General features: G+C 40.6%; 1 non-coding gene across 1 annotated transcript; it reads right to left on the minus strand.

Moving 5' to 3' along the window:
- Window positions 1-1812: 1812 nt before the first annotated feature.
- Window positions 1813-1919, minus strand: LOC132619265 (small nucleolar RNA R71). The gene has a single exon (XR_009574639.1). It is a non-coding gene; the product is annotated as a small nucleolar RNA R71 (small nucleolar RNA).
- Window positions 1920-16084: the final 14165 nt, after the last annotated feature.

Here is a 16084-nt window from a genome sequence, read left to right on the forward strand (position 1 = left end):
AGAAATAGTTTTTGGTCTCTTTTCTATCTTATAGTAAAAGTACTCCTTTAAGTTTTAAGTATTCCAAATCTTTTAAATTCCTTTTTAGTTTTTCCTACCCCATAATGGAGTAATTTCTTTGTGTTGGGATAGTTGATGAAACTTGATATATTTATAGTACTATCTCGGTTTTAATACATTCTTTGCTTGAAACTATCTATTTACATTTCAAACTGTGCTGGAATAATAGTTTTTAATCATTATTATCACATCTACATACTTTATCTCTAAGTCATTCTTATATTAATTTTATAATTCTCACAGAACAAAATTAATATAGAATAACCAGTGAGTAAACTAGTAGAGTGAGAGTAAGTTATAGTTATTATTATTCCAAGTCTTTGATCTTGCTTTTTTAGTTCCAATTCTCACAGAAGGACTGACTCAAGCAAGTTTATCGATTTAAATGATCTTTATCTTATTTCTTTCAGTCTTAATTCTCACGGAGGGATTGACTTAAATAAGTTTATTGTATTAAAGGCTAATCGCAAGAGGTCTTTACTCCTTTTAGCACAATTCAAGCAAGAAAAGTATTTTAGTTTACTCATCACTAGTAATAAATCAATTAATTGATATAACCTCACCGAGTGTTAATTAGTTAGTTATTTATTTCCTAGTGAGAAAAACATAATTGAATTAGCAATAAGCAATTATTCTTTAGAGAAATACGTGTGGAAACTGAGATTTTATTATAATAATATTATCAAGTGAATTCAATGATTCCCAACTCTTTTTAATATAAAGCTTCGCAAGTGATTCGTTTTAATTTAAGTAATTTATAATTCCAAAATCACATTTCATCAATTTGATTCTCTCAAATATTAGTCAAAAATATTACAAATTTGTAGCATAGATTTTCCAATATTTATGGGGCGATATCTTAAACTATACAGAATTTGACACAGTACGAGCAGAAATTCATATACATGTTGGTCTCGTCAAGTTTTTGGCGCCGTTGCCTGGGATTGGCATACATTTACTTCAAATTAAATATTTTATTACTAATTTGAGAACTTATTATAATTATTGTTATATTGTTTTTATACTTTTCGTATCTACTAAACATTAATATATATACATATATATATATATATATATATATATATATAGTACTATATTACTATTACAATTTTTTTATCACTACTACTGCTACTATTATAAAAACTAAGTTCGATTTCTTCACTTTGAGATAGTTTATGACCCGTTCTTCTACAAAAGAGTTGGTTCATTACGATCCTGAAATTGAAAGATCTTTGAATTTTCGCAGGAAAGAACAAACATTGTCTCAAAGCATAACTTGTGAGAAAATGGAACTCTGATTAGAAGATAACATCAATCAATAGGGAGTCCCACCACTAGTCCATATAGAAGATCAATTTGATGAAGTGGTACCAAGACCAGCAAACAGAATACTAAGGGATTATGGTAGACCAGACCGTTTTAATTGTGAATCTAGTGTCAGGAAACCCCCCAGTGGCAGCCAACAACTTTGAAATCAAGACAGGTTTGATTCAAACAATTCAACAATCTTGTGCCTTCACTGGCAATGCAAGTGAAGATCCACATAGTCATTTGATTGATTTCTTAGAATTAGTTGAAACAACTAAATATAATGGAGTGTCTCCCGAAGAAATCAAATTAAGGCTATTTTCTTTTTCTTTAAAAGGAGATACCAAGACTTGGTTGCGAAGTTTGCCTCAAGGGTCTATTACCACACAGGACCAGATGACTCAAAAGGTTTTAAATAAATATTTTTCCCCTACTAAAACCAAAAAGTTAAGACAAGATATTACTAATTTCTTGCAGACTGACACTGAGTCAGTTTACCAGGCTTGGGAAAGATTAAAAATAATGCTAAGAAAATGTCCACGTCATGACATTCCTGAACATATGCAATTGTATTTTTTTTTTTATCATGGGTTAAAACCTTCTTCTAGAAATGTGATAGCTGCAGGAGGTTCCATCATGGGAAAAACTATAAAGGAAGCTTTACAAATGATGAACGAAATCTCTGAAAATGTCATTCAATGGCCATCTGATCGTGTAACCATCAAGCAAGCTGCTACTATAAATCAAGCAGATGTTTTAAATACACTAACACAACCAATTGTTTCTTTGGCACAAAAGTTTGAAACTTTTCATATGAATACACAGCAATCGAGTCAATCTGAAGCTTGTGACATATGTGGAGGGAATCACCTAAACCACAAATGTCAAGCAACCAACTAAAGTGATGAGCAGGTTAATGTCTTGGGATATAAGACATACTCTTTTGGTAGTCCATTAGAAAAGAAACATCCAGGATTTTAATGGAGTAATTCAAATGGTGCTGAAAACTTTCAAAAGCAACAGGTAAAGTGTAACGACCCTTTCGGTCATTATGGGAAATTAGGACTCCGTTGCAAATTCTGAGGCCGCGGGTGGATTCGTAGGGCATTGTTTTGTATGTGTGCATATTTTGTGTTGTGTTTTTGAGCCCTAGGATGAAATGTGGGGTGATAAGGGGGAAAACTGGACAAAATCGAGCTCACTGCCCAAAATTAGCCGCTGTAGCAGTAGGAGTACCGCTGCGGTGATACCGCTGTAGCGATGGGCTGACCGCTCCCAGAGGCCAGCCATGTTCTCCAGGGGCCGCTGTGTCGGGCGATTGCCCGCTACGGCAATACTGCTATAGCGGGGTATTGACCGCTATAGCGATGAGCGGATATATGTTGGGTCCGCTATAGCGATGGCTTGGCCGCTATAGCGGGACCACTGCAGCGGCGAAACGACTACCACAGCGGTCGACGGGGAGGCAGAAATCGTGTTTTAATGACTTAATCTCATATTTTCATTCATAATACACCAACACTGTCACGACCCAACTAGTGGGCCATGACGGGTACCCGGAGTTGACTACCGAGCACCACCCATCATGCTGTCTATTATACTCAGCCTGAACATATGATACCACTTTTGTCACGACCCAACTAGTGGGACATGACGGGTACCCGGAGCTGACTACCAAGCACCACTCATCATGCTGTCTATCATACTCAGCCTAAACATACATCATTCTCAACACCAGACTCATCATGAAACAATCTCCAAATATCTCTCAAAACATGGGTGCATACATAGGCCCATAAGGCTACAAAATGATATACAAAGTATAGGCTAAAGAAGTCTCATAACATCTATTGCCCACAAATAAGTATCTACGACCCTCTAACCGGAATACTGAAGTCATAAGGATAGGACAGGACCCGCCATGCCCAAAATATGTACACAAAAAAATATACCAATAGGTTGCACCTCCGGAGTAGTGGGGTGCTCCTGTACAACTGCTGAGTAAGCTCTTAAGCATCTGCACCATCTCCTTGTCTACCTGTGGGCATGAACACAGCGTCCATAAAGAAAAGGACGTCAGTACGAACAATGTACTGAGTATGTAAGGAATATATAGAAACATAATAAGGAAATATAGAAAGCATAAGAAGAAAAGATAATTGTAACTGCTTGCCTCTTGAGGCAGAATCATGCATGCTCACTTTTACCTTTAAAACCAGATCATAACACATATATACAGATATAAGTAAGTTGTCTGAGTCATATGTCATCACTAGCCCGGGTCCGGGTATCCCGCGTCCGGGATAGTCATCTCACGCAGCCCACTAGTGGTGCTGCCCATACCATATAGACACGGTGTTATTATCATTATCCGTAAACCACCCACTACGCCCAGTGTAGTGCTGCTGCCCGGTCGTATAGGCGCCGTGTCATCATATATAAAATAAGCACACATGTGAGCCTAATCAAAGCTACAATCATATCGGAGTGATGTAAGGTCAGGAACCTCTGATTATATTATGGCACCATCGTCATCGCTACGCCTCGCCTTGAATGAACTAATATTATGAGGTGAGGCAATAGCAAGGAATAACATCAATGAAATCATAAACATAGGATTATCAAGCTCATGAAAGCATCATTATCATCATCACTATCATAGAACATATCTTATAAAAAGCTCTTAAGAATCTTTAATTCTCATCTTTTGGAATGTAAGTAGGTCATGATAGTATAGAAAAGAAATCATAATATAGAATTCATGCCTTTGAAAGAAGGGAACTAGCCTTACATACCTTTATGTCTTTGTAATGTGTGCATATTTTGTGTTGTGTTTTTGAGCCCTAGGATGAAATGTGGGGTGATAAGGGGGAAAACTAGACAAAATCGAGCTCACTGCCCAAAATTAGCCGCTGTAGCAGTAGGAGTACCGCTGTAGCGATGGGCTGACCGCTCCCAGAGGCCAGCCATGTTCTCCAGGGGCCGCTGTGTCGGGCGATTGCCCGCTATGGCAATACTACTATAGCGGGGTATTGACCGCTATAGCGATGAGCGGATATATGTTGGGTCCGCTATAGCGATGGCTTGGCCGCTATAGTGGGACCACTGCAACGGCGAAACGACTACCATAGCGGTCGACGGGGAGGCAGAAATCGTGTTTTAATGACTTAATCTCATATTTTCATTCATAATACACCAACACTGTCACGACCCAACTAGTGGGCCATGACGGGTACCCGGAGTTGACTACCGAGCACCACCCATCATGCTGTCTATTATACTCAGCCTGAACATATGATACCACTTTTGTCACGACCCAACTAGTGGGACATGACGGGTACCCGGAGCTGACTACCAAGCACCACTCATCATGCTGTCTATCATACTCAGCCTAAACATACATCATTCTCAACACCAGACTCATCATGAAACAATCTCCAAATATCTCTCAAAACATGGGTGCATACATAGGCCCATAAGGCTACAAAATGATATACAAAGTATAGGCTAAAGAAATCTCATAACATCTATTGCCCACAAATAAGTATCTACGACCCTCTAACCGGAATACTGAAGTCATAAGGATAGGACAGGACCCGCCATGCCCAAAATATGTACACAAAAAAATATACCAATAGGTTGCACCTCCGGAGTAGTGGGGTGCTCCTGTACAACTGCTGAGTAAGCTCTTAAGCATCTGCACCATCTCCTTGTCTACCTGTGGGCATGAACACAGCGTCCATAAAGAAAAGGACGTCAGTACGAACAATGTACTGAGTATGTAAGGAATATATAGAAACATAATAAGGAAATATAGAAAGCATAAGAAGAAAAGATAACTGTAACTGCTTGCCTCTTGAGGCAGAATCATGCATGCTCACTTTTACCTTTAAAACCAGATCATAACACATATATACAGATATAAGTAAGCTGTCTGAGTCATATGTCATCACTAGCCCGGGTCCGGGTATTCCGCGTCCGGGTATCCCGCGTCCGGGATAGTCATCTCACGCAGCCCACTAGTGGTGCTGCCCATACCATATAGACACGGTGTTATTATCATTATCCGTAAACCACCCACTACGCCCAGTGTAGTGCTGTTGCCCGGTCGTATAGGCGCCGTGTCATCATATATAAAATAAGCACACATGTGAGCCTAATCAAAGCTACAATCATATCGGAGTGATGTAAGGTCAGGAACCTCTGATTATATTATGGCACCATCGTCATCGCTACGCCTCGCCTTGAATGAACTAATATTATGAGGTGAGGCAATAACAAGGAATAACATCAATGAAATCATAAACATAGGATTATCAAGCTCATGAAAGCATCATTATCATCATCACTATCATAGAACATAATATAGGTCATGAGAGTATAGAAAAGAAATCATAATATAGAATTCATGCCTTTGAAAGAAGGGAACTAGCCTTACATACCTTTATGTCTTTGTAATGTGTGCATATTTTGTGTTGTGTTTTTGAGCCCTAGGATGAAATGTGGGGTGATAAGGGGGAAAACTGGACAAAATCGAGCTCACTGCCCAAAATTAGCCGCTGTAGCAGTAGGAGTACCGCTGCGGTGATACCGCTGTAGCGATGGGCTGACCGCTCCCAGAGGCCAGCCATGTTCTCCAGGGGCCGCTGTGTCGGGCGATTGCCCGCTACGGCAATACTGCTATAGCGGGGTATTGACCGCTATAGCGATGAGCGGATATATGTTGGGTCCGCTATAGCGATGGCTTGGCCGCTATAGCGGGACCACTGCAGCGGCGAAACGACTACCACAGCGGTCGACGGGGAGGCAGAAATCGTGTTTTAATGACTTAATCTCATATTTTCATTCATAATACACCAACACTGTCACGACCCAACTAGTGGGCCATGACGGGTACCCGGAGTTGACTACCGAGCACCACCCATCATGCTGTCTATTATACTCAGCCTGAACATATGATACCACTTTTGTCACGACCCAACTAGTGGGACATGATGGGTACCCGGAGCTGACTACCAAGCACCACTCATCATGCTGTCTATCATACTCAGCCTGAACATACATCATTCTCAACACCAGACTCATCATGAAACAATCTCCAAATATCTCTCAAAACATGGGTGCATACATAGGCCCATAAGGCTACAAAATGATATACAAAGTATAGGCTAAAGAAGTCTCATAACATCTATTGCCCACAAATAAGTATCTACGACCCTCTAACCGGAATACTGAAGTCATAAGGATAGGACAGGACCCGCCATGCCCAAAATATGTACACAAAAAAATATACCAATAGGTTGCACCTCCGGAGTAATGGGGTGCTCCTGTACAACTGCTGAGTAAGCTCTTAAGCATCTGCACCATCTCCTTGTCTACCTGTGGGCATGAACACAGCGTCCATAAAGAAAAGGACGTCAGTACGAACAATGTACCGAGTATGTAAGGAATATATAGAAACATAATAAGGAAATATAGAAAGCATAAGAAGAAAAGATAACTGTAACTGCTTGCCTTTTGAGGCAGAATCATGCATGCTCACTTTTACCTTTAAAACCAGATCATAACACATATATACAGATATAAGTAAGCTGTCTGAGTCATATGTCATCACTAGCCCGGGTCCGGGTATCCCGCGTCCGGGTATCCCGCGTCCGGGTATCCCGCGTCCGGGATAGTCATCTCACGCAGCCCACTAGTGGTGCTGCCCATACCATATAGACACGGTGTTATTATCATTATCCGTAAACCACCCACTACGCCCAGTGTAGTGCTGCTGCCCGGTCGTATAGGCGTCGTGTCATCATATATAAAATAAGCACACATGTGAGCCTAATCAAAGCTACAATCATATCGGAGTGAATAAGGTCAGGAACCTCTGATTATATTATGGCACCATCGTCATCGCTACGCCTCGCCTTGAATGAACTAATATTATGAGGTGAGGCAATAACAAGGAATAACATCAATGAAATCATAAACATAGGATTATCAAGCTCATGAAAGCATCATTATCATCATCACTACCATAGAACATATCTTATAAAAAGCTCTTAAGAATCTTTAATTCTCATCGTTTGGAATGTAAGTAGGTCATGAGAGTATAGAAAAGAAATCATAATATAGAATTCATGCCTTTGAAAGAAGGGAACTAGCCTTACATACCTTTATGTCTTTGTAATGACTAAGAATTCTTCTTCCAAGCTCGCGATTCTACATTCAAGAGAATCCGTACAAAATTAGCTCATTGAGAACATGCTTAAATCTAGACTAAAGTGACTAAAAGGCTAACGAACATTAGGCAGCATTTCCTTTGTTCCTACAACTTTCTCCATATAATTAACAACTCCCAAACATCATTAACAACACCCAAGACATCATAGTCAATAAACTTCTTCAAGTTAAACATTATTCAATTCTTACAATGCCCTTCCAATGTCACCCATAACCATAACCATGACATAATACCATGTTCATTCTCATATAATACTCCTTTAACATCATTTGTATTATTCACCACAAGATTGTACCCAAAACATGTCAAGAACTATAATTCAAGTCGAGTTAACGTTCAATAATACCACTATTTTCAGATTTGAACTTCATACTCTACTTTCTTCCATAATCCAAGTCTTTCAACTACTCAATATTATTAGTAACATGAATTAAATGTGAAACTCACCTTTGATCACATAGGAATGGTCTTTAGATGACGTACTCCACTTGGAGAAAAGCTCAACATCAATTCCAAAGGAATTTCTAGGTTCTATTTACCCTAATGAGCACCCATACACTTAATTTCCCTTGATTATTGCTGATTAATCCTTGCTTTGTCTTGGATATGTACTAACATGATATGGAGAATATTCTAGAGTCTTCAAGACCTATAGAGAAGGTGAAATTTGAAAATTATAAACAAGGGCAGTCTATCTATAGCTGGGACTGGAATATTCCAGAGAGGCGGTTCGACGAGCGGGTCGACGATCAGTCGGCGGGTCGACGGTCCGTCGACTTGCGCCTGCCGATCACCGACTGCAGAAAACATATTGACGGTGCACAGTGATGGTCCGTCGTCATGTCGACGGCCCGTCGATAGTGACTGATGACTGCAGAATTTCCTGAATCCGTTCCAATTGTGTCGATTTGATTTGTTCAGCTTCTAACCCCATAAATTACCGGGAATACCTGCTGGTACGTTGGTACACAGGGTAGGGCACTTTCTACCTTAACTTTCTCCAACGAGCTTTCTTCTCTCGCCTCAAATATCTTTAGAATCTTAATTAGAATCACTAAGTGTCCCTTCTTACTTGTAGGGGCATCATATACACCTTAACTTGCATTAGTCTATTCACCCACAACAACCCAAAATTCTGAGGTGTAACAAACACACTTCCCAATAAGCACCTAGAGAGAATTTTCAAGCTAGGGAAATATAACCTTAAGAGGTAAGTTCCATTGCTTTTTCATTCTATCATTCCTTTCCCCTTCATTATTGTAATCACCTTCATGGGTCTTTAATGGTGAAAGTGAAGTAGAAACCCTAGAATGTCAATAAACCTTCTAAACTTGATGGGTTAGGGTTATTATCACTTAGTTATCATTTAAATAGATTGATTAGTTGCTATTTGTCATAAACTGAACATTTAGAATCATAAACTAGGTGATTGGAGACCGAGGGCTCTATAAAAATGGTGTCTTTGCCATAGAAACTGTTTATAATGGGAATATTTGATAGAATGTTGTATAAATTGATGCTAAATGAATACTAGGGGCCTTGCTAGGTTTATTATCACCTAGAAGATCATCCACCCTTAGAATGGGGAAGGGGAAGGGTATTCTTGCTTTGGTGTTTATGAATTGAGCAATGTAACTCATTGAGCCTTCTATTTTTAGATCGTGAACGTATTGAGGCTTTGAGGAAAGGAAAGGTTGTAGCAGAGTAACCTTCGTGTTCCCGCTCTACTTTGAGGTGGGTTACGGTTTACTTGAGTTAGACTTTGGTTAGTTGATTGTATGCCTTGTGAATTCTATAGGAGAAAGCATGTCTAGATTTCATGCATGATATTGTGTGATTAAGCTCCTATGTGACTTGTGATTGAGTGATTGTGTGGGCTTCGTGCCACTATTCATGTGCGTTGATTTTGCAGTGGATGTTTTGTGATGAGAAGCTAATATAATCTTCTCGATGGTATTGTGACATGAAATGATGAGTTGAGTAATGATATTGAGGAGGTAAGAAACACTGTTCTGTAAGAGATATGGAAAGGCACATATGTGACCTAGATTATGAGCTCGTGGTCCAAGGATAGTTTCGAAAATGAGAGGTACATTAATATGTCTCGCGTCCGAGGTTCTTTCCAGAGCGGAGGGTTATGCTCGGGTCCGAGGAGTGGATCTGGAACGGGTGGTACATGGACACCATGATCCCCTGAAGGTCATGACTACTGAGCTAAGACATCAAATAGCATGTGTGTACAGCGAGTGAGGTTATTGTGGTAAATTTATTTCCGTTGTGGCTTACGTGATTATGATGCTTGACATCCTGGTGATTTAATTGTGATTGTCCTTGGTTGACGCGTTGTGATTTATTAATATTCATGTCTGTTAACTGGCTTGTTTTATTCTATTGATTTTACGAAATATGCATGATACTAATCTTAGTCGGCCTATGATATCTACCGATACATAGTGTTTGTACTGATACTACCTTGCTGCTTTCTTTGAGTGCAGATTGTGATATAGAGACCGTTGCTCATCCTCACATCTAGCGTACAGGATATTTGTTGACAAATTTTTGGGTGAGCTTCTTCCCATGCCAAGCCGCCCGAAGATCTTCTTGCTATGATGTCTTTTCGTACTCTGGACATTATGGATTACTTATTTGTTAGACTTCAGATTCTTAAACATTTTTTTAGATTAGAGTCCTGTACGATGACTTTCGGATTTTTGGGGATTGTAATAGTTAGAACTTCCGCACTTATTTCAGCATTGATGGCATGATTTACTTTGTTCTTTTGATGTTAAATGAGTAATAATTGTTTAGCTTGGTTAATATAAAACCGGATTGAATGGATAGGTGTGTCTTGTATGTTGGTTCACCTTCTAGGAATTAGATGGGTGCCAGTCATGGCGGATTGGGTCGTGACAGAGTTATTATCAGAGCTGTAGGTTCGTCGATCTCATCGTACAAGGACATGTCTAGCAGAGTCTTGTAAATCGGTATAAAGACGTCTGTACTTATCTTCGAGAGGCTGTCAGACACTAGGAAAACTCCGGACACTAGGAAAACTCTCTTTTCTTTCTTCTTTCGTGCAACTTGATTCCAATTGGTATCTGCTGATTCAAATTAGTATCTGAGTATCCTTCATTCTCTTGCAGATGGCGAGAACACGCGCGACAGTAGCTAGAGGTAGAGGTGGAGGCAAAGGAGGTGGAAGAGGGGCGGCCCCAACTGGGAGCGGCGTCCGAGTTTGACCTCGTGCCTCCAGTGATTCCTAATGAGGTAGTGGGAGATGCAGCCGCACCAGCCCAGCCAGCAGCAGTACCAGTTCCACCAGCAGCTACAGCTGCTCAGGGTATACCAGACGCTATGGCACAGGTGCTGCATTGGTTGCATGGGTTAGCACATACCGGAGCTATACCAACGGGTCCAGCAGGTAGAGGCGCAAGAGTAGTGGCCCCAGGTCCGGACAGGGCACAGGCTCGGGGGTTCAGCATGCAGCAGCAGTGGCACCTCAGTCAGAAGAGGTTTCGGGTTTTGAGGCCTTCCCGAGGCCAGTTGCAGGGCCAGTGATGACTGGCGAAGAACATGATCTGTTTTGGAGGTTCACTAAAATGAAGCCTCCTGTGGTTTATGGTACTGAGTAGGAGGACACATATGAGTTCATCATTGACTGTCACGAGAGGCTCCATAAGATAGAGGCCGTGTATAAGTACGGGGTAGAGTTTGTGATCTTCCAGTTCTTGGATGATGCCAAGCTTTGGTGGAGGCTTATGTGGAATGTAGGCCAGCTGGGTCTCCTCCGTTGACTTGGGTTCAGTTTTACTCTGTATTTCTGGACAAGTATGTTCCGCATACTCTGAGGGATTGAAGGAAGGATGAGTTCGCTACTATTAATCAGGGGAACTCGTCAGTTGATTTGTATGAGTCCTGTTATGCTCTTCAGTTACTGCCCACTGAGGGGGAGAGGATACGGCGGTTCGTGAAGGGGTTGAACACCGAACTGCAGTTATCGGCTCTACAGCTTGTAGCCACTGGGGCTTCATTCAGGAGATAGTGGAGCATGTCCGTATCATTGAGGGGATTAGGCATGAGAGTTATACTGTCACGCCCCGAACCATGGCTTGGGCGTAACACGACACTCGGTGCCTGACTGCATGTGACAGAGCGAACCACATGGCTTGCTGAATCATCATGAGGCATACATGAGGGGAAATATAATGTGAAGTGCATGATGAGCTTTTATAAAACATACTAAGTAATAATATTAAACATAAGTACTTGATTAAGTCATGAATGCCGACAATATCATAAATGAGCCAAACCGGCTAACCAACTCCGGAAGTCTAACATGACACTTGTCTTGTCTATGAAACCTCTAACATGAGTCTGAAACACGTAACATACTTGCTAGGACAAGGCCCCCAACATACCTTTAGATGCAAAACTAAATAAGAAAGACAATGCCTAAACCCCGAATGAGATGGGGCTCGCCAATAAGCTGGTACGTGCAGATCCTAATGAGCAGAGGCATCGTCCTGTAAATCTGTACCTGCATCGTGAAACGCAGGCCCCTTGGCAATAAAAGGGGACGTCAGCACATTGAATGTACTGGTATGTAAAGCAACTGAAAGAATTAACATGGGACATGAAAATAACATAACAGAGACTGAGCTGAAACAAGATCATGAACATGAGTACATATACATATATAACATGTGTAAAGTATCGTGAGTAGGGAGAGCAATAAATATAACCGACAACATGGTCTGATACTTGCGTCCTACCAGCAGAACACTCATACCTTGCTAGGGACATGAGATTTAATAATATTATGAAAGGATCCAGTCATTGTGAGAGATCGTCCTAAGCATGGGTGGATCAATCCTCATCCTCCGGTGGCTACGTAGTTTCAGGCTGTTTGAAGCCTTCTCGGTAATTAATGCAACTCCCAAAAACATGAACATGTAAAATAAGTGGCATTTGCTGCCCATGGTTTTCATGAATATAACTTGCTTGTACATGGATATCATGAAATAACTTGTAAACGTGGTTTCATGAAATAACTTGTATTTAGCATTTTCATAGCATGAAAGTAATTATGTAATATAGTTGCATGAAAACTTGTAGACATATAGGATATTCATGAAATAATCATTTTAGATAAAACATGCATGCAAGAACCCATGGAATACAAGATATGGGTTTTCATGGATTACGGACTGATTCTCAATAATCATATGGAGTTATTAAGAACACAATGACAGAATAATAGTAATTCATACATAATATAATCATGGACATGGGCCTAGGGTTATCATGCGCATGGTATAGAAACCCTAGTTTTAGTAGAGAATCATAATTTATGGATTTTGAGGCGTGGGGAAGAACAATGATGTTCCCACACGTAGATAGTAACTCTACATACCTGGTAATGCTCCAAACTTGAATTAAAGATTTTAACTTTGAAAAAGATTTCCAAAATCTTGAATTCTTGAACCTTGAGATGGGTTTTCTTGAAAGCCCTAGTTTATGAACAATGATTTCTTGCTTAGATTATTAGAGTATATGTTAGAATTGAGTTGTAAGGATTTGGATTGACTTACCTTGATGTTTTGGATTGTTGCTAGGGCTTGGAATTGTGAATAATGAAATAAAAGAACTCAAGGCTTGAATTTATACAAAAGTGAGGCGGAAGTTATATGGACATATTATACGGTCCGTATAAAGTTATACGATCCGTATATTATGACCATATTTTATCATGGCTGAAAACAGAACGTCGGTTTGAAGCTTCATGTAGTACGGACGAGTTATACGGTCCGTATAAAATTATATGCGTCGTATAACATGATCGGTGAACGGACTGCACTGTAATCCTTCAGTAAAATGGCCATAACTTTTTGTACAGATGTCCCCTTGACCCACATAATATACCGTTGGAAAGGTATTTCAAAGGGATACAACTTTCATTTAGGAAGGTTTCCCAAATTCCTAATTAATAAAGGGGTTATGGTCATTGGAAGTAAGACCTTCTACAAACTCACTTGCAAACATGCCCCGTAGAGTGGCTTCCAACTTTGCTTTGCCCAAAGACATTTCTTATGACTTGATTAGTTTTCAAAACACTTCCTATAACCCTCATATTGGTTCCATTATATTATCATCTTATGAGTTAAACCTTCGCCCGAAGCTACAAGGTGTTACAATATCTCCCCCTTGGGATCATTCGTCCTCAAATGATAGGTCATGGCTAAGAATATGACTGGACATGGCTTGACTACATGAACGTAAAGGGAACATGACATGAAACATGGAGACTGAACTAACATGACATGGTTACATGGAAACGTGAATACTGAGGCATGGAACATGGGCACTGGATACATGACATGAGCGTGAAACATGATACATAACATGGCATGGGTTATGGAAAGTTACTTTGAGAGTTCTCTGCTTGCTCTTCAAACAAAAATGGGTACTTGGACTTCATATCCTCCTCAACTTTCTGACTCCTCCACAGGACTTTCACTGAGGCTACTTCCTTAGTTCTCAACTTGTGAACCTGACGGTCAAGAATGGCTACGGGGATCTCCTCATAGGTCAAACCATCCTTAACTGTTATAGTATCAGTAGGAACAACCAATGACGGGTTTCCTACATACTTTCTCAATATGGACACATGAAACACGGGATGTACAGCAGCCAAATCTTGTGGCAACTCAAGTTCATAGGCTACTAGACCGACCTTTCGCAGAATTCTATAAGGTCCAATATATCTGGGACTGAGCTTCCCTTTCTTGCCAAATCTCATAACACCCTTCATGGGTGAGACTTTAAGGAACACCTAATCATCAACTGAAAATTCTAAGTCCCTTCGCCTCACATCTGTGTAAGACTTCTGGTGACTCTGAGCCGTTTTCAAACGCTCCTGTATTAACTTGACTTTCTCCATAGCCTGATAAACTAAATATGGTCCTAACAACTCTGCTTCACCAACTTCGAACCAACCAATTGGTGATCTACACCTTCGCGCATACAGAGCTTCAAACGGTGCCATCCCAATGCTAGCATGATAACTGTATTATAGGAAAACTCGATGAGAGGTAAGTGGTCATCCCAATTACCCTTGAAATATAGGACACACGCTCTCAACATGTCCTCAAGGGTCTGAATAGTGCGCTCTGCCTGGCCATCTGTTTGTGGATGAAAACCTGTGCTGAGGTTCACTTTGGTACCCAATCCTTTCTGAAAGGATTTCCAGAAGTTTGTTGTGAACTGAGCACCACGATCTGAAATAATAGACACTAGGGTCCCATGCAATCAGACAATTTCATTAACATATAACTTGGTATAATCCTCTGCTGAATCTGTGGTCTTGACTGGCAAAAAGTGCGCCGATTTAGTAAGCGGGTCAACGATCACCCAAATAGAGTCATGTCTTCTGGCTGAACGAGGTATACCTGATACAAAGTCCATATTGATCATTTCCTATTTCCAAACAGGAATATCAATATTCTGAGCCAAGCCACCAGGCCTCTGGTGTTCGGCTTTCACTTGCGGACAATTTGGACACTTAGCTACAAAATCTGCCACATTCTTCTTCATATCGTTCCACCAATAAATTTCCTTAAGATCATGAAACATCTTAGTGGAACCTGGGTGAATGGATTACCTAGAATTGTGAGCTTCTGACATGATTCGCTCTCTGAGGCCATCTATATATGGAACACACAATCTACCTTGGTACCTCAAGGTACCATCATCTCCCCCTTGTTCGAAACCCATCGTCTTATGCTTGTGAATCCCCTCTTTCAGCTGCAACAAGTAGGGATCATTAAACTGTTTCTCTTTAACTTCAACCACTAAAGAGGAAAAGGCTCTATTCTAAACAACTACACCACCATCCTCGGAGTCCGAAAGTCGAACTCCAAGACTAGCCAAACGGTGAACTTCCCTGGTCATAACTCTCTTATCTGCATCAATGTGGGCTAAACTCCCCATGGAACGCCGACTAAGAGCATCAGCTACAACATTCTCTTTCCCCGGATGATAAAGAATATCCACGTCGTAATCCTTAAGCAATTCAAGCCATATCATTTGCCTAAGATTCAGCTCCCTTTGCTTGAAGATATACTGCAGGCTTTTACGATATGTGAAAATATCAACATGCACTCCATACAAATAATGACCCCATATCTTAAGTGCAAAAACTACAGCTGCCAACTCTAGGTCATGAGTCGGATAATTCTTTTCGTGAACCTTAAGCTAACGAGATGCATAAGCTACAACCTTACCATGCTGCATTAAGACACATCCGAGACCAACTCCCGAAGCATCACAATAAAAAACGAACCCTTCAGTTCCCTCTGGCAGCGTCAAAACTGGAGCAGAAGTCAATCTCTTCTTCAACTCTTCAAAGCTTCGCTCACAAACATCTGACCATTGGAAATTAACTTTCTTCTGAGTCAACTTAGTCAACGGAGCAAAGATAGA

Source organism: Lycium barbarum, chromosome 1 (assembly GCF_019175385.1).
Source record: "Lycium barbarum isolate Lr01 chromosome 1, ASM1917538v2, whole genome shotgun sequence".
Taxonomy (NCBI): Eukaryota; Viridiplantae; Streptophyta; class Magnoliopsida; order Solanales; family Solanaceae; genus Lycium; species Lycium barbarum.